The following is a 17,521-nucleotide window of genomic DNA, read 5'->3' as shown; positions in this document are numbered from 1 at the left end:
TCTTTCATCAGCTCCTGCAGGTTTGCTGTGTGTTTCGACATGTGCGGAATAAAGGAGCGCATGTATTGTATCAAACCAAGGAAACTTCTCAACTCTCTCTTATCTCTTGGGGCTTCCATCCCCGAGATGGCTGAGATTCTTTCAGGACTCGGTTTAACTCCGTTAGGTGTGTACATCATTCTGAAGAACTGACATTTTGTCACTTTCACAATGCATTTGTCTGCGTTTAGCTTAATGCCAGCTTTCCTGGTTCTCTCCATGGCTTCGTGCAGACGGTTGTCATGATCTTTTCCATCTATACCATATATCTGGATATCATCAGCTATGCCGACTGCTCCTTTGCATCCCCTGTATGTCTCATCTAATTTCTGTTGGAACACATCCTGGCTCACTTTGAGGCCAAAGGGTAGACGCAGGAATCTGTATCGTCCAAAGGGTGTGTTGAATGTTGTCAACAGTGAAGATTCTGCGTCGAGCTTCACATTCCAGTAGCCATTTCTGGTATCAAGCTTTCTGAAAACCTTTGCCCCTGCCAGTGCTGGTGTGATTTCTTCCAATGCTGGAATAGGGTAGTGATTCCTCTTCATTGCTTGGTGAAGATCTTTGGGATCTAGGCAAATTCTTAGCCGTCCATTTGGCTTCTCTCTCACCACGATGGAATTTACCCAATCTGTAGGCTCTGTGACTCTGGCGATCACCTTCTTTTCTTCCATTTCTCTGAGCTCTCTTTCAAGTTTTCCTTTTAATTCTATTGGTACTTTACGTGGGGGATGAATCACTGGTTTCATCACTGGGTCAATAGTGATGCGATACTCAAAATCTTTGAAGCATCCAAACGTCTCATCAAAACACTGGGTACATTTGTACCAGATCTTCTTTGCTTCTTATCGGAGGGCGCTTTTCAACGGGTGTACTATCTTTAACCCTCAGTATTGCCTTCTTCACCTATCATGGTTTACTGAGATATCTGCAGCTCTTCACAACTACTCAACCCCAGGATAGCTGGACCATCTGTTTCTGTGATGTAGAACATACAGTTAACATCTTTTCCTTTGTGTATCCCTCTGATTTGGGTTGTTCCTAGCTGTCGAATCTCAATTCCCCCATATGTTGTTCGCATGGTGTTGTTTGGTTTCAGAGCACCTTCCCTTGGATAACCATTTTTCTCCAAATTTTCAGGAACGATCTACTGGTATAGTCTGAGTGGGATGATGTTACTCTGCTCTCCAGTATCAATCTTCACCTACAGATTTATCGTTGTGGGCTTATTTCTCAGCCTCTTCCTGATCTGAATGGTTGTGTGAATTTCTTTTCTCTGGGAACTGTCACATCCAGACATTTCATGCAATTCTATGGTTCCTTTGTCTATCATGTTCTCAAACCCATCGCCATCTTCCAGGGTATGGATGTTTTGATTTCTTTCATTATTCCTTCACCCTGTTACTCTGGCTCTCATGACTCATCTACTACCTTCTTGCCTTGTTCTGCACATCTTTTCCCAGTGACTGGTCTTTCCGCAAGCTCTGCGGATTGAACCATATGCAGGACATTTCCTTCTATCTGTCAATTCATGTGGTCGTCCACAGCTCCTGCACGTCTTTCTCTCTGTTTGGTGTACTTTCTTTAGTTGTTGTTTCTCTGCATCGACCCTGCTGCCTGTCTCTTGGCTTAACTGATGGCTAGCCATTTGGGAGGTCAGAGTCTTCATCTGTCTGCTCATGCCTTCATGTGCTCTGGCAGTGTCTACAGCCTGCGATATTGTGAGCTTGTCCTATCCGATTGGAGCTTTCTGTACTTCATGATGTGCAGATTTTTAAATGAGCTGATCTTTCAGCCGTTCATCTGTCTCCTTAATTTTACATTTTCTGGCTGCATTTTTCAATCTTGCGACAAAATTGTCAATAGGCTCACTTAGTTGCTGTCTGAGGCCTTGAAATTTATATCAGTATTTAATTTATTTAATTTTGGCTGGAGATGGGTGCTGAATCTTTCAAAAATGTTGTCTGGGTTTCTGCTTAGGTCCCAGCTGTTAAATAAATTTAATCCTTTATCTCCAGCCCACAGAAGGATATAGCTGACCCTCTCCTCTTCACTGGGGCCTTTTAGGAAACTACTGAATGTCAATCTGTACTTTTGTTTAAACTTCTCAAATGCCTCTACAACATCATCAGCTCCCCAATTCATAATGGGCTGTAGCAGTGTATTCATTCCTGTCCCGGCTGACATTTCAATTTTTTTTTATATGAGTTTTCACATGAGTCACTCAGTTTTTCTGTCTCTCTCTGTGGCACTAATTTGGGTCACTTTTCTCAATCTGATGCCTTTAAAAATGTTGTAGGTTTACTCACAGACACTCACTGCCACCATGTTTCAGCTTTCTGTTGTTTCTGGTTCCCAGATGTTGGAAAGAAGCACACTTTAAACTTGAAAAAGGCTGGAGTCAGTCCTGTTTAATTCAACACCATGCTTTCTGCTGTGGAACCTGGTTGAACTGGTTCTTGCATTACATATAACATGACTCCCCAGAGCAGCTGTGAATGTGGCCCCCTACTGGAATACTTACACATAACAACTAGTTCCCAGCTAATTAGTTCCTAACACTTTACAGATAGTATAACAATATATACATATGTTCCATGGTGATGGTCTCCCAGAGGAGAGGAAACCAAATGTGAATGCTGCAAAGGTTTTGTTCCTTCTCCCTTCCTCAAACAGAATGCAACAATAGGCTAATAAGCTGCCAGAAGCAAAAACTGAACTGATTTTTGGAACCATTCTCTGTCCTATAACAATTGGTTCACATTTTCTCCCTCTGTTCCTTGTCTTTAAGCAAATGCACCATGAATTTGAGTTTCAAAATCCCTGAGCATCCTCAACCTATGATGCAATAGTTCTGTGACATCACTTTGGACTCTGTCTGATTGTGGAGATAGATTGCTCCCACAATCGTAGGAAATTTTTTTTTACAAAATGGGCTCTCACCTTCAGTATTGAACTAAGCTAGAGTAGAGTGAGTTACTGTGATGTTATAATTTAATCAAGTGTCCTGACATGAGGCTCCTATTGGTTAAGAAAACATCATGTGCCAGGCCTTAGCTGATCTGTTCATTGGTCCACTAAAAGCATATGCAGGAGATCTGTATTAGATGGTGTTGTATTTCTTGCTATTGCACCCATCTAGGCAAATGGTGAGTATTCATCAAACTCCTTGCAGATGGTGGAGACACCTTGAGGGGCAGAAGATGAACCACACATTGTAATTGGCCCGACTCTGCCCTGTAACAAACTACTAAAACTGAACTTATTTATTTATTTTTCATGGATGGTGAGCATGGTTGGCAAGGCCAGCATCTATTGCCCATTCATAATTTCCCTTGTGAAAGTGTGGTGAGCTGCCACCTTGAACGACTTCAGTCCATGTAGTGTAGTTACTCCCATAGTGCTATTAGGTAGGGAGTTCCAGGATGTTGACCCAGTGATGATGAAGGAATGGCAATATATTTCCAAGTCAGGATGGTGTGTGACTTGCAGGGAAATTTGCAGGTGGTGGTGTTCCCATGCACCTACTCCTCTTGTCCTTCTAGGCAGTTGAGGGCGTGGGTTTGGGAGGAGCTATCAAAGAAGTCTTGGCGGGTTGCTGCTGTGCATCTTGTAGTTGATACACACTGCTGCCATTGTGCACTGGTGGTGGATGGCATGCCAATCAAGCAGGCTGCTTTGTCTTGGATGGTACCGAGTTACTTGAATGTTGTTGGAGGGGCTGTGAAATGGGTCACTGGAATTTTCCAGAATTTAAACAAACAAGATTTCACATTTACTTTTGCTGTGTTGAGTGGGAGATCAACGTGAGTATTGCTCAGGCCTTTGTGAAGAAAAAGGATTTGTCTCTTAGTACCTTGAAACAGTTGACAGAAAACTATTTGGAGGCTATAGCAGGGAACATAGGGGTCAGCTTAAAATTAGGGACTAGGAAGGCCGAGATCATTGAAGATTGAGAAAGAAAAAAGTGTTTCTTTTACAGCTCAAGTTGAACTAGCCAAAACTGAATTAGCAAAACACAAGGAAATTCGACAATCTGAACTTGAGAAGATGAAATCGGAAAGGGAAAGAGAGGAAAAAGAGAAATTAAAACATTTGATGTAGAATTAGAAAGAGAAAGAGAAATGCGAAAACGAATTGGAAAAAGAAATGAAAAAATTTGAATTCGAAAGAGAAAGGGGAAGGGAGAATTTGGAATTGGAAAGGGAAAAGCTCAAAGTCCTTGAATGTAGTTTGGAGGTGAAAGCTGATGATGATCCAGAGCAATCTCATCAATCTTTTGATTTGACAAAGAATAATTGCTTGGTGCCTAAATTTTGTGAGGAAGGAGTAGAAATGTACATTGTGTTCTTTGAGAAAATTACCACAAATTGGAATTGGCCTAAATCAGCTTGGAAAAAGCTCCTACAGAGTGTTTTTATAGGGAAAGCTTTGGAGGTGTACTCATCTCTTTCAGAAGAGCACTCACGGAACTGTGATAAAGTAAAGAGTGCTGCTCTCATTGCCTATGAGTTGGTACAAGAGGCCTGCAAATAGATATGCAGAAATTTAAAAGGAAACAGGCCCAGACATATGTGGAATTTGCTCGGGAGAGGGAAATGGTGTTTGATAGTTAGTTTAGATCATTGAAGGTTGCCCAAGACTTTGAGAGCCTTAGAAAAGTGATTCTGATGGAAAAATTCAAAAATAGTGTCCCTTCAGGAATAAGGTCCCACCTGGAAGAATATAAAGTTGGTAAAATAAAGAATGTGGCAGATGATTATGAATTGATTCACAAGATCAGTAGTCACAGGCTTCAATTTGGAAACTTTCAGAGAAATTGGAGAGATAGGAAGTTTGATAATAAAAGGAGATCTGTTTCTATTGAGAAAGAGGGCAAAGGTACACAGATACACCTCAGCTTAGTAAAACAGAAAGTCCGGAGGACAGGTTTGGTTCAAGGGACATGTTATTTTTGTCATAAAGAAGGACATGTGAAGGCTAAGTGTTGGAAATGGAAAAACAAGTCTGTTGTATTTGTACAGTCAAAGTCAGCTATGGAGCATGTGCTGGGTCCCTTTTTTTTTAACTTTGCAAAACATAGCTTTATTTGTTGTGCAGTTACACCGACAGTTTATGCAGTGCTGGAGGAAGCCATTGTGGCGCGTCTGGGCTTCGGGGTGGTCCCTTCACGGAATCCATTCCTGAATCTGCGATACACCACCTTCAGGTGCCTTATGCGGCCTGTACCAGTTGTGTTTCTCCTTTTGGCTTTAGTACTCCAGTTGTACTTCCTCTTTCTCTTGGCAGGGTAGGCACAGGTCGACCACAGGTCGATTTCTGCAGGTGACATGCTTTGGCCCCACACCACCGGCAAAGCGTGTGGGTCTTGTTCTGCCTCCTACCAAATGACGATGCCTAAAGTGCCCCAGCACCTACTCCCTGACAGCTGCCAAATACTCACCAAAAACAGAAGACTGTGGATGCTGAAACACTGGCAGAAAAACAGAAAGTGCTGGAAATACTCAGCATGTCTGGCAGCATCTGTGGAGAGAGGAGCAAAGTTAACTTTCAGGTTTGTGACCAAGGTCACAGACCCGAAATGTTAACACACTTCTCTGTTCATCCAGGTTCTCACTGCCAGACCTGGTGACTATTTCCAGCACTTTGTTTTTCTGCCAAATCACTCTGCTTTGTCCCAGTGTCCTGCGCAGGTGAGATCCTCTTCGCTCAAGCGTAACATTTGTTCTTGTAGGCTTGCTGCACTTGGGTGAATAATCTTAACTTTGCACAAATGTGAAAGTGAGATTGAATTCTATCATAAAAGGGAAATACTCTGTCAGAAATAAAAGCATCATTTAATTATATCTTCATACTATGGGCTTTTAATTTGCTGAACGTGAAAAGCCGCAGACTAATATGCAGTTAGAATCTGTATTCATTGTTTACCTAACTGTTATGTGAAAAGGCATGTAACTGCAATTAAAAGTATTTCTCAAAGAACCAGGAAAGTATGATTCTCCTGTAGCTGCATTGCAAACCTTAAATATTACATCAATAATTATGATCAACTGATGCAGAAGCAAAGTGTATGTGAATATCTATATCTGTGTCTATCTGTCATAAAAAAAAACTATTGCAACAGCACAGATATCCTCACTAGTCCTGCATTAATTTTAACACAAGAAAAAAAAACCTTACAGCCAGAAATTAGAGCAGTTACCTTTGCATTTAAAGGACCAGACAAAAAAAAAACAAAGATGGCAGAGGGGCGGTCCAGGGTGGCCCCCACGGTTCAGCGATGCCACCCTGCTTACTCTCCTCCAGGCTGTACGGGTAAGGTGGGAGGTCCTTTCCCCCAGCGATGGTAAGAAGAGGCCTACCCACCTGACCAAGGCAGCCTGGCTGGAGGTGGCAGAGGAGGTAAGTAGCAGTGGGGCCATCCGGCTCGATTGGGCCCAATGCTAGAAGAGGATGAACGATCTGCTTTGCACCGCAAAAGTAAGTAGCATTATGTATCATTTTCCCACACAGAGTGGCACATGTGTGCCACTGCCATGCCAAAGGCAGGGATGAATGACGTGACATGAATGGATGAAAGTATGAAAGAACTCACCCTTGTCTGTAGCTCAGAGCATGGCACCTACATGAATGGCTCACTCAGTTGTGCAGAACAAGCCTTCCCCACTTTTGGGCCCAGTACCCCTCTTGTGACATGCGCCAGGTTGTTGCCTTGCCATTCCTAATCTCTGCCTCCTTGCTCCTCCAGGCAAAGAGGGCCCACGATGCTTATGAGGCGAGTTGGACTGGTAAAGGAATGCCAGATATGCGGATGCTGACACAGGCTGAGGAGGAGGCCCTCAAACTGGCTGCCACACATGTGGACCGTGCATTTGGTGACGTTAAGCTCGGGGTCCTAGTTGAACATGCATCCATTTGATAGACACAATGATCACTGTGAAAATTGTGCTGTTTGACACAATGCTGTCATAATCGTTACATGAAAGACTGAGGGCTGAATTTTACTCTCGCCAGACGGGAGCCGTCCACTGACCGAAAAGTCCGGATTTTACGGTCCCCAGGCCCTTAAAAGGTCTGACGTGGGGCTTCCACCTCATTGAGGCAGCGGTGGCCACTGCTGGGACTGCAACCCAGCTTTGCGAAGAAGAGGAAGGACAGCCGCAGGAAAAGGTAAGTTTTTGGGGCCTCGTCGAGGGTGATTGGTCGGGCCCCAGCGAGGTAAGTGTGGTTGATTAAGGGGGCGAGGGGTGTGCTGAATGTTGGGAGTGGTTGGGGCATCGGGGGAAGCCCTTGATCAGGAGGGCTCCCACTCAGACCATCAGAGAGCTGCCTGCTTTTGTCAGGCGGCTTTTCTCAGGCCTGGGCTGACCGACCGGCCAAGGTTAAAATCCTCGTGATGGCGGGCGAAGGCCCTTAAGTGGCTGAAATTTTTTTCAAGGATTTGGATAGAGATGTTGGTGTTAAAGGCTCCAGGGCTAACAATGGTGAATTGTTTAGCAGATCTTCCTTGGTTGAGGTACAAAAGGCAGACACTGATTTGAAGAGCTTGTCTCAAACAATGTGTTCTGAGGCAGGGGCCAAAAAAGTCCCTGAATGTTATGATGTCAAGAATTACATTTTGATGAGGAAGTGGAGACCTCCCCTGAGGCCCTTTATGAGGATTGGGCTGTAGTTCATCAAATTGTTGTCCCTCTTTGCTACCGCAGTGAAATTTTGAGAATTACTCATGAGATTCCAGTTGCAGGTCATTTTGGTATTCTTAAGACTCAGGCTAGGGTAATGGCACATTTTTACTGTCTGAAGCTGCGTAAGGATGTGGTTGGCTTTTGTAAGACATGTCACACATGTTAGATGGTTTCGGGAAACCCAAGTGGGTTGTAGTCTGTATAAACTTTTATTTCCCCTGACTATTGGTTACTGTCACGCTCACGAAGGGAACAGTGATGAAACATGAATTGAACTGGAGGAAGTGTGAAATAAAAGTCAACGGTTGAACTGAACTTCAAGAAAATGGACACATTTGTGCCACAAACAAAATGGAGTAAAGGGTCAGGTGACCCCTACTGTACTGGTCAATGGACGAGGCTGTGTGTTGAAGATGAAATACATTATACACGTCTGAATTAGTTTTGGGGAAAACACATTGAAATGGAAATAGCCCATTCCATGTTAATAACACATAGAGTCATTTACGGCACAAAGGAGGCCATTTGGCCCATCGAGTTCATGCTGACTTTCCACGGAGATTTCAGTCAATCCTATTCCCCAATCGATCCTTGTAGCCCTGCAAGTCTATTTCCTTCAAGTGACCATCCAATTTTTTGAAGTCATTGATTGTCTCCACTTCCACCACCCTTGTGGCCAGCGAGTTCCAGGTTATTACCGCCTGCTGCATATAAAAAGTTCTTCCTCGTATTCCCCCTGCATCTCTTGCCCAAAACCTTCAATATGTGTCCCCTAGTCCTTGTACCTTCAGTTAATGGGAACAGTTTTTCCTTGTCTAACTTATCTAAGCCTGTCAAAATCTTGTACATTTCTATTAAGTTGCCCCTCAATCTCCTTTCTTCTAAGGAGAACAAACCCAGTTTTCCCAACTGCGTCTTTTAACTAAAATCCCCCATCCATATAATTATTCTGGTAAATCTCCTGTGCACCTTCTCAAGGATCCTCATATCCTTCCTAAATTGTTGTGACTAGAACTGGATGCAATACTCCAGTTGGGGCATAACCAGAGCTTTATAAAGATTCAGCATATCTTCCCTGCTTTTGTACGCAATGCCTCTGTACATGAAGCCCAAGATTCCATATGCTTTACTAACTCTCACTATGTCTTGCCATCTTCAAAGATCTATACACGTGCATCCCCAGGTCCCTCTGTTCCTGCACACTCTTTATAACTGTGCCAATAAGTATATATTGCCTCTCCCTATTCTTCCTGTCGAAATGCATCACCTCACACTTGCCAGCATTAAATTCCATCTTCCACCTGTCTTCCCATTCTGTTAGCCTATCTATGTCCTGTTGCAGGCGGTTCATATCATCCTCATTGATTAACACACCACCACATTTGGTGTCATTGGCAAATTTTGAGATTCTACTGTGTATTCTAAGATCCAAGTCATTTATATATTCAAGGCATTCATATATGCAGGAATGGAGCTAACAAAGACTTTTGCAGACAGACTGACTCTGAAACAAAAGCCAAAATAATAGGTGTGAAGTAACATCTATTTATCAAAATGGACCACATTTAGACGCCATCATGTATTAAATGGTTCCCATACCTGGAGCAATGTATGAATCACCCTAGGGAAGGGAGTCCTTAGTCACCTGACCGACACCCCGACCTGACAAGTTTCTACCTTAAAAGGTGTCTCTCTGGAGAGAGAGGGGCAGAACAGCCACAGACCTATTTAAAAAAGGAGGCAGAGAGAAAACAAGGAACTATAGACCAGTTAGCCTGACATCAACAGTGGGGAAAATGATAGAGTCCATGATAAAAGATGTAATAGCAGAGCACTTGGAAAACAATGACATGATCGGACAAAGTCAACATGGATTTACGAAAGGGAAATCATGCTTGACAAATTTGAAATTTTTTGAGGATGTAACTAGTAGAATAGATAAGGGAGAACCAGTGGATGTGGTGTATTTGGACTTTCAGAATGCTTTCGATAAGGTCCCACATAAGAGATTAGTGTGCAAAATTCAAGCACATGGGATTGGGGGTAAGGTACTGAAATGGATAGAGAACTGGTTGGCCGACAGGAAACAAAGAGTAGGAATAAATGGCTCTTTTTCCACATGGGAGGCCATGACTAGTGGGGTACCACAGGGATTGGTGTTAGGACCCCAGCTATTCACAATATATATTAATGATATAGATGAGAGAATTAAATGCAGATGGCACAAAGCTGGGTGGGAGTGTGAGCTGTTAGGAGGATGCAGAGAAGCTCCAGTGTGATTTGGACAGGTTGAGTGAGTGGGCAAATACATGGCAGATGCAGTATAATGTGGATAAATGTGAGGTTATCCATTTTGGTGGCAAAACAGAAAGGCAGATTATCTGAACGGCGATAGATTGGGAAAGGGGGAGGTGCAGCGACACCTGGGTGTCCTTGTGCACCAGTTGCTGAAAGTAAGCATGCAGGTGCAGCAGGCAGTTAAGAAGGAAAATGGTATGTTGGCCTTCATAGTGAGAGGATTTGAGTACAGGAGCGAGGATGTCTTGCTGCAATTATACAAGGCCTTGCTGAGACGACATCTGGAGTACTGTGTGCAGTTTTGGTCTCCATATCTGAGGAAGGATGTTCTTGCTATGGAGGGAGTGCAGCGAAGGTTCACCAGACTGATTCCTGGGATGGCAGGACTGAGGTATGAAGAGAGATTGGGTCGATTAGGCTTGTATTCGCTAGAGTTCAGAAAAATGAGAGGGGATCTCATAGAAACCTACAAAATTCTTACAGGACTGGACAGACTAGATGCAGGAAGGATGTTCCTGATGACGGGGGAGCCCAGGACGAGAGGTCATAATCTAAGGATAAGGGGTAAGCCATTTAGGACTGAGATGAGGGATTTCTTCACCCAGAGAGTGGTGAACCTGTGGAATTCTCTACCACAGAAAGCAGTTGAGGCCAAATCATTAAATATATTCAAGAAAAAGTTAGATGTAGTTCATAGGGCTAAAGGAATCAAGGGATACGGGGAGAAAGCCGGAACAGGGTACTGAGTTTGGACAATCAGCCATGATCATATTGAATGGCGGTGCAGACCCGAAGGTCCGAATGGCCTAATCCTGCTCCTATTTTCTATGTTTCTAGAACAGCCAGAGAAGGTCTTTTCCAACCAGAACAGCTGTGAGACAGTTCCAGCTAAGCAGGAGCCTTGCTGGGAACATCTTTTAACTACTGCAGCAGAGAAATTACTAGGTGACTTTGAAACTCCTCCATCTGTGGAAGTGAACCAGGATTTCCACCATCGACTTCAGATTGAGGCTAAAACAAAAGCAGTCTGCGACACTTTATCCTTTTCAAGACAAAGAACATTCAGGCCTGCATCATTGAAAGATTTCCTCCTAAAAAGCTTCAAAAGGTTTTTCTTCAAACAACAAACTCTTTTACTACAATTGGACTCTAAATGCATGGTACCACTCTACTCTCTAGCTTTTCTTGTGTGAATGTGAGAGTGGGTAAGGTCGCGAAAGTTTTTCAGTCACTGTAAAATAAATATTTTTCTTTCTTTCTTTAACCTACAAGAAAACTTGTCATTTGTCTATTTATTTGACACTTAAAACACGCAGGGACCAAAACATTATTTTTTAAAACATTATCTGTGGCCAGTTGAGAGGTGAAAAGTCAAAGTCACCCACACCATTTCCCACCTGGCTGTAAAAGTTACACATACCTCAAACTGTTGAAGAGCCAGTACAAGAATTAAGCCTCTTTCTCGATGGTTGAGTACTTTCTTTGATGCTTATTAAGCTTCCTCGAGATGTAGCTAATGGGCCGTTCCATACCAGCATCATCACCTTGGAGCAGCACCACTCCTACCCCTAAGTTACTAAAATCTGGGCCTGCAAGAACAGGCTGCTTTATTAAAATGGCCTCTAACGGAAGGGTTCAGATTAAGGTATTACTGGTGGACTTACGCCATCAAGACTGTCATCAGCAGAGCAGAGGAGGTTTTGGATAAGTGCGCTATTTTGGATGAAGACTGTACCCGTGGAGTTTGGGTTGAAAGGGAATTCCAATCGGATAAGAATCGATGGCTGCATCTTGGAAGACAGGAGCTGGAGATCTACCTGGGTAAGTTCAGAGCTTTGAAGACCTTTGTGGCTGCAATTGGTGCCATATATGCTGAGTGGACAGCCCAGTAAATCTGTAAGATCTATCTTTGTTGTATCTGATAGTTAAAGTGTAATTTACAATATATATTAACTGTGATTTGTCTGTTAATTTATGTTTAATTTATGTTGATTTTGGTTTGATTCTTAAACTACAAGTTATAAAAGAGAAATCTTGTCCATTTGTCTTTTTTTATTGGGGTTGTTTGGTAAATTCAATTCTTTTGGTTTGTTGATCTCCATGCGGATTATAACATAGGGCATTCTGCAGTCGGATCTGTACAGCATTCTTGCTAAGTGGTCTAGTTCTTACTGCAGTCTATGATTCTGTTAAGGGTACAGAAAAAGTCAATTCAGAGTATTACTTCAAATTGAACTGTAGAATAGAACGAGGGACTACAGACTCAAACTAATAGAAGGTAACTTAGTAGTGATATCAGGAAATTCTTCTTTGCACAAAGCGTGATCAATATATGGAATAAACTTTTGGCTAGAATGAAAACAAAAGCCCTGGAGTCATTTAAGAGATGATTGGATGCTGCAGTTGGGGAATAGGATTAAAATCTCTCTGGGTGGATGAATTAAAATGGGCCAAATGGCCTTCCTGATCCACAATTATCTTGTAATGTGTATACAACAGTCACTCTGCATTATTGGTCCTAATTTTGCATGTGTATCTTGGAAATGAAAAGAACATATTCTAGAATGTGGTCATTTGTCAAAACTTAAGGTAGAGGTTTATCATAAAGAAATATCTCTTACACAATATACAAGAAGCACATTAATACATGAAAGAAAATCAGTTCATTAGATGGAAAGGAACTCTTGCATGGCAAGTGTATCATTTCTGAAATAATTGAAAAAGTATTAAGCACATAGAGGAAATGGTACACTTTCCATAATAACTGTTAATGTCCATATGTCAAAGAAAAATAAAACATGGAAGCTTTTCCAATTTCAAACAAGTTTGGCTTACAGTGTGTGAACGATGCAAGGTAAAGAATACAGATCACAAGGCTCCATACTGCATATGCTATATGTGCTAAGAAACAAATGTGGTGATTTTTAAGGGTCTTCAAAAAGCAATGGCAATAAGTTAAAAGCAGATAGCACATATCTGCAGAGTAAGGGTTAGGGAGGGAATGGATGTTTTCGCTGGCTTCCACTGATCAGCTGTCCTAAATATTACTTGCTGCTTTTCACTGAATGAAACTGATAATCATAAGAAGATTTTGGTAGACATACCTCAGTGGAAATCTTCACCCACATGTTTTTGTTTAACTTTCCAAGAAAAATAATATTTGCCTTATCTTATCATCATAAGTTTTAGCCTTTCAACTGACAGAGGTGAACTGACAGATTTATAAAAACAGGAGGCAATTAACTCAAAAGCAGAGACAGTCATGAACAAGCAAGCAAGAAAAATGATCTGACAAGAATGTAAAGCAAAATCAAAAAGCAACATCAACAGGAACTGACAAGTAAAGAGAAAGAGAAAACAAGTTTAGGTTGAGGGGTGATCTAATTACAGACATTAAAGTGAGAAAGAGATTCGGTAGGGTAGATACCGTTTCAACTAGTGGGGAATGTAAAAAAAAGGAAGCGTAATTTGAAAATTTGAACTGACAGTTAGGAGTGAAATCAAGAAGAACCTCCTCACACAAAGGATAGAGGAAGTCGGGAATTCTATCTCACAAAATGTCAATTGAGATGGACAGATTTTTGTTATGTGAGAGTATCAAGGGATTCAGAGCAAAGATGGGTAAATTGTGTAAAATGGGCAATATGAAATTGGCTGCCCATTATATGCCCAAATTGATTTTTCCTTGTATACAAAGGAAAAGCAGGCCTGATTAATTGGGTGTAGAAAACCACCAAAAATTAAAATTCCCCCCACTTAGTTCAATCAATACAACTTGCCTTTGTGTAATAAAACAAAATAATGAACATACTACGGGTCCCCATATTAGTGGGTAGTGACATTTGACTTAAACAAAATGCCTTCTAACTGCCCTTCTAAATTCTAGCTTCCAAGCAAAAGCTTGCCTTTGCAGCCTGTATGTGAGTACTTCTGCCTATTTCTCCATTCACAACATGAGCATCAGCCTATACCAGACTATCTTGCTAAGTTTTTGGGACCACTGACTTTCCAAGACAATGGTGAGATTTTACCGGCCCCCGGGTGGCGGGCTAGGAGGTGGAGGGGGAGGTGGTCGGCCAGTAAAATGCCGGGAAGCCTCGTCAGGAAAGCTCCCTGATGCAGGGCCACTGCTGGGGAAGTTTCCCACTGGCATGAACAGCAGTGTCTCAGCTGCCTGCCTCCAGACCAATTTAGCCAATTAAAGGCCTAATTGAGGGCCACCTTCCCGGGCCATCAGCATTCTGCCAGCAATGGAGCAGACTCCCATTGCGTCGGAAGGCCAGCAGCTGCATGGAGGCAGCATCTCTGGGAGGGGATGGGGGGGACCCCAAGGCATAAGGAGGGTGTCGCCAGTGGCAATGTCTACTCCTGCAGCCCTGATACTGCCTCTAACCACTGGGGCCTGCCTGCTTGGCTCTGGCAGAAAATGAAGTGCCTTCCTACCCTGTGATGGCTCCTGAAGATGGAGGCGCCCTCTAATTAACCGAGAGAGGTGGCTACTGCTGAGGCTTCTGATTGGGCCAGGGGTGCCTGCCCGCCATTAGCAGGCTGCGTCCAGGAAAATTGCCAATGCAGTCTCACCGCCCGCCCGTGCGGGCTCGGGATCTCCATTTGGTCCCAACATCGGGACTTGCCCACTTCTGGCAAAATTTCCCCTAAGGTGTGTGGGATGTTTATCGATTATGGAGACATGTTAACAAATTGCTCATTATTTTTGGTTCTAGCTGGTAATAGCCTCAGTGCCTAACCAAAGATAATTTTAAACACCTTCTATCACAACGCATTTGTCTTTTTAAAAAGAAAAAGCATGTGTGAATACACTTTGCTTTAAAAGCCCAACATTTAAATGCAACTCTTTTCCTAATCCCTTTTTTAGAAAAATGGTCGATAAAGCCAGAAACATGAGTTCGGATGGACTTTAAAATCATATTGGGGCCTACTGCTTGAGATTACATTTCCCTGGCTATCATCCTATCAAAATCAATTAAAATCAGTGCAACAAATCTTTTTGCATCACATTATAGTAATATCTTGTACTGACACATTTCAAATTGATGCAAGATACCATTTTACATGGAGAAACTTATTTATTTTTGCAACTGGCACAGAAGTAAAACAACTCAAATTGAAAATAATTATGGGAGCGGAAGCCAAAAGGGCAAATGTGCCAGAACCTATAATCTGCAACCAGGAGGGTGTACAGTTTGAATGATTGAAATGAAATGGCATTGAAAAGCTGGCATATGGGATACAGGAGACAAACGCTAGAAAAAATAAAACTCTTGCTTCAAGGACATGGTGAACATTATAAGTAAAGTCAATTTTTGCTTGATCTGTATTATTTATACTTTCACTATGCCTCATGCAATATTCATCAATAAATGAAGATGCAATTTAAATATTTTAAATCTGCTCAATTCCACAGTGGAAATTTTCAACAATACCTTAGTGCTTACTATGTCAAGTCAATGGAAACAATTTCTGTTTCAATAATACTGACATTGGAATTTTCAATCAGTTTCTCCAAGCTATCCTCTGACCTATTACCTATCTCAGTAAACCACAGGTAGGCAGAGGGTGCTACCTGTCTGAAGTGCTCACCACTGGAAACAAATTCCTCTTGTCCCCTGTATATATTTAAGCAAAGTTTTGGCCAAGTTAAGGCAAGGTAAACGTAAGCTGATGCAATGGAAAAATAGTTTAGACATAGATTTAATCTGAGTTAGCAAATTCCAAATAGAATAAAATCTAGTATGTGAAGAGGTCATTAGACATTTTCACCTAGGATAAATTGTTATTCTTAAGAATCAGTTTTGTGCTTAAAATTCAAAATTAAAATTCAAATCTTATACTATACTATATCTTGCACTATACTATAGGAACTGAATGAAAGGGAAACTGAAGATTGATGCAGTGAGGTATTTGGCTGTGCACCAACCAGGTATAGAGCAAAATGAAAATTCGAGTGTATATCAAACAGCACTTTATACTTTACAGTATGGTAGATTCCTGAGGCAGGTTCTGACGAGATGAGAGCTGCAATACTGAAGTAGTAGGTACCTGCTGCAGTCATACAGTCGAGTTGGGCAGAACTTAAAGGAATTCTTAAAATGTCAGCTACCCCGCTGGTAGATTAGTTGGGCTGAACTTTCACCACGGAGGCAGGAAACAGAAGCCAGGTTTGTTTTCACGTTAGAAACCTGCCTCTGGTGGGAAACAGATTAAAGCCCTGATTTTCATGGGGTGAGCCCTAATTGATATGGATACGGGTTTCCAGTTCAATTACAGGCAGTGGGGGCAGGAACGAGGCGGGTCAGATCAAGCGTGGGACTGATTTAGACTCCCTATGGCAGCCATCACAGAGCCTGCTGGTTGTCTTGAAGAGAACTGTACATCATACCAGAGCCATCCACTGATCCAAAGGGAGGTGAGATGCCTCAAGCGAGCCGGAGGCCTAGCACCCGGGACAGGGCTGCCCTTCGCTTCCTTGATGCGAACCTGAATCTCATGTCGGAGGCCATGAAGGAGTAGAGGAAGGCCCTTTTCCTGGATGGTGGCTGGAGGAGGCCACCAGCTAAGATCAAGCAGGCCTAGCTCCAGATTGCTGTCACTGCAAGCATCAGAAGTGAGACAAGAAGAACTTGGATCCAGTGCCGAGAAAGGTTCAATGACCTCATACATTCTGGCAAAGTGAGTGCGACCTCCAACCCTCCAGCAGACACAACATCAGAGCAGCTTCATGGCACATGCTGCTCCTGAAGAGGGGAGGATTGTGTTCCCAGGCCACTTACTGACCCCTAAGAATGGCTCACAGCCAGAGAGCTGCTGAAGACCTGTCACCACTGAGACACGCAGCTCCTCATGGTTAAGGGCAGATAACATTGACACACAGCACAGCAGTGCCTTATCTCACAATCTTTTGTCCTTGCAGGAGTAATGCATGCACAATGCGAGGGAGAGGATTCAGATGGAGAAAGGATGCCCTTCTTATATTGAATAACCCCCATGGAACAGATGGTAATGGAGTTAGCCAGGATAGTCGGAGAGGAGGCAGTCTGGCCTGGTGAAACTGGAGTTTCTGATGCATCTGGTGATTACAGAGGGCAAAGTGGTCATCAAGGGATGCTGTGCACTCCACACCCTCTGCAAGCAAGTAACACACTAGCAACCTCACCACTGCAGAGGTTTCTACTCTCCTAAGTTAACTCTCATCAGTTCTTCTTGTGTCTCTCACAGGTGCAGACATCCAACCCAGGGAACCCTCTCACACTACCTCTGCAGAACCTGAGCTGCATGAAGAAGAAGAAGAAGAAGAAAAAGAAGCACCATCACGCACGAGTAGATTTGGTGGCAATGGGTGATGATCATGGCACTAGTGTGCAGGAGGAGGTGTCAGAGGCAGAGGGAACTGTGGTCAGTTCCCCTTGGAGGATCAAGGACAGACATACCTTGTCCCACTGGACACAGATGCAGGGCCTCAGAAGTCACTGGAAAGGAGG

General features: G+C 42.9%; 1 pseudogene; it reads right to left on the bottom strand.

The window, feature by feature from the left end:
* Window positions 1-5,147: 5,147 nt before the first annotated feature.
* Window positions 5,148-6,540, bottom strand: LOC137372391 (large ribosomal subunit protein eL37 pseudogene; annotated as a pseudogene).
* Between the last annotated feature and the right edge of the window lie 10,981 nt (window positions 6,541-17,521).

The sequence above is a fragment of the Heterodontus francisci genome, chromosome 7, assembly GCF_036365525.1.
Source record: "Heterodontus francisci isolate sHetFra1 chromosome 7, sHetFra1.hap1, whole genome shotgun sequence".
Lineage (NCBI taxonomy): Eukaryota > Metazoa > Chordata > Chondrichthyes > Heterodontiformes > Heterodontidae > Heterodontus > Heterodontus francisci.
Note: the sequence above shows the minus strand (reverse complement) of the source record. Positions and strands in the feature narration are given on the sequence as shown.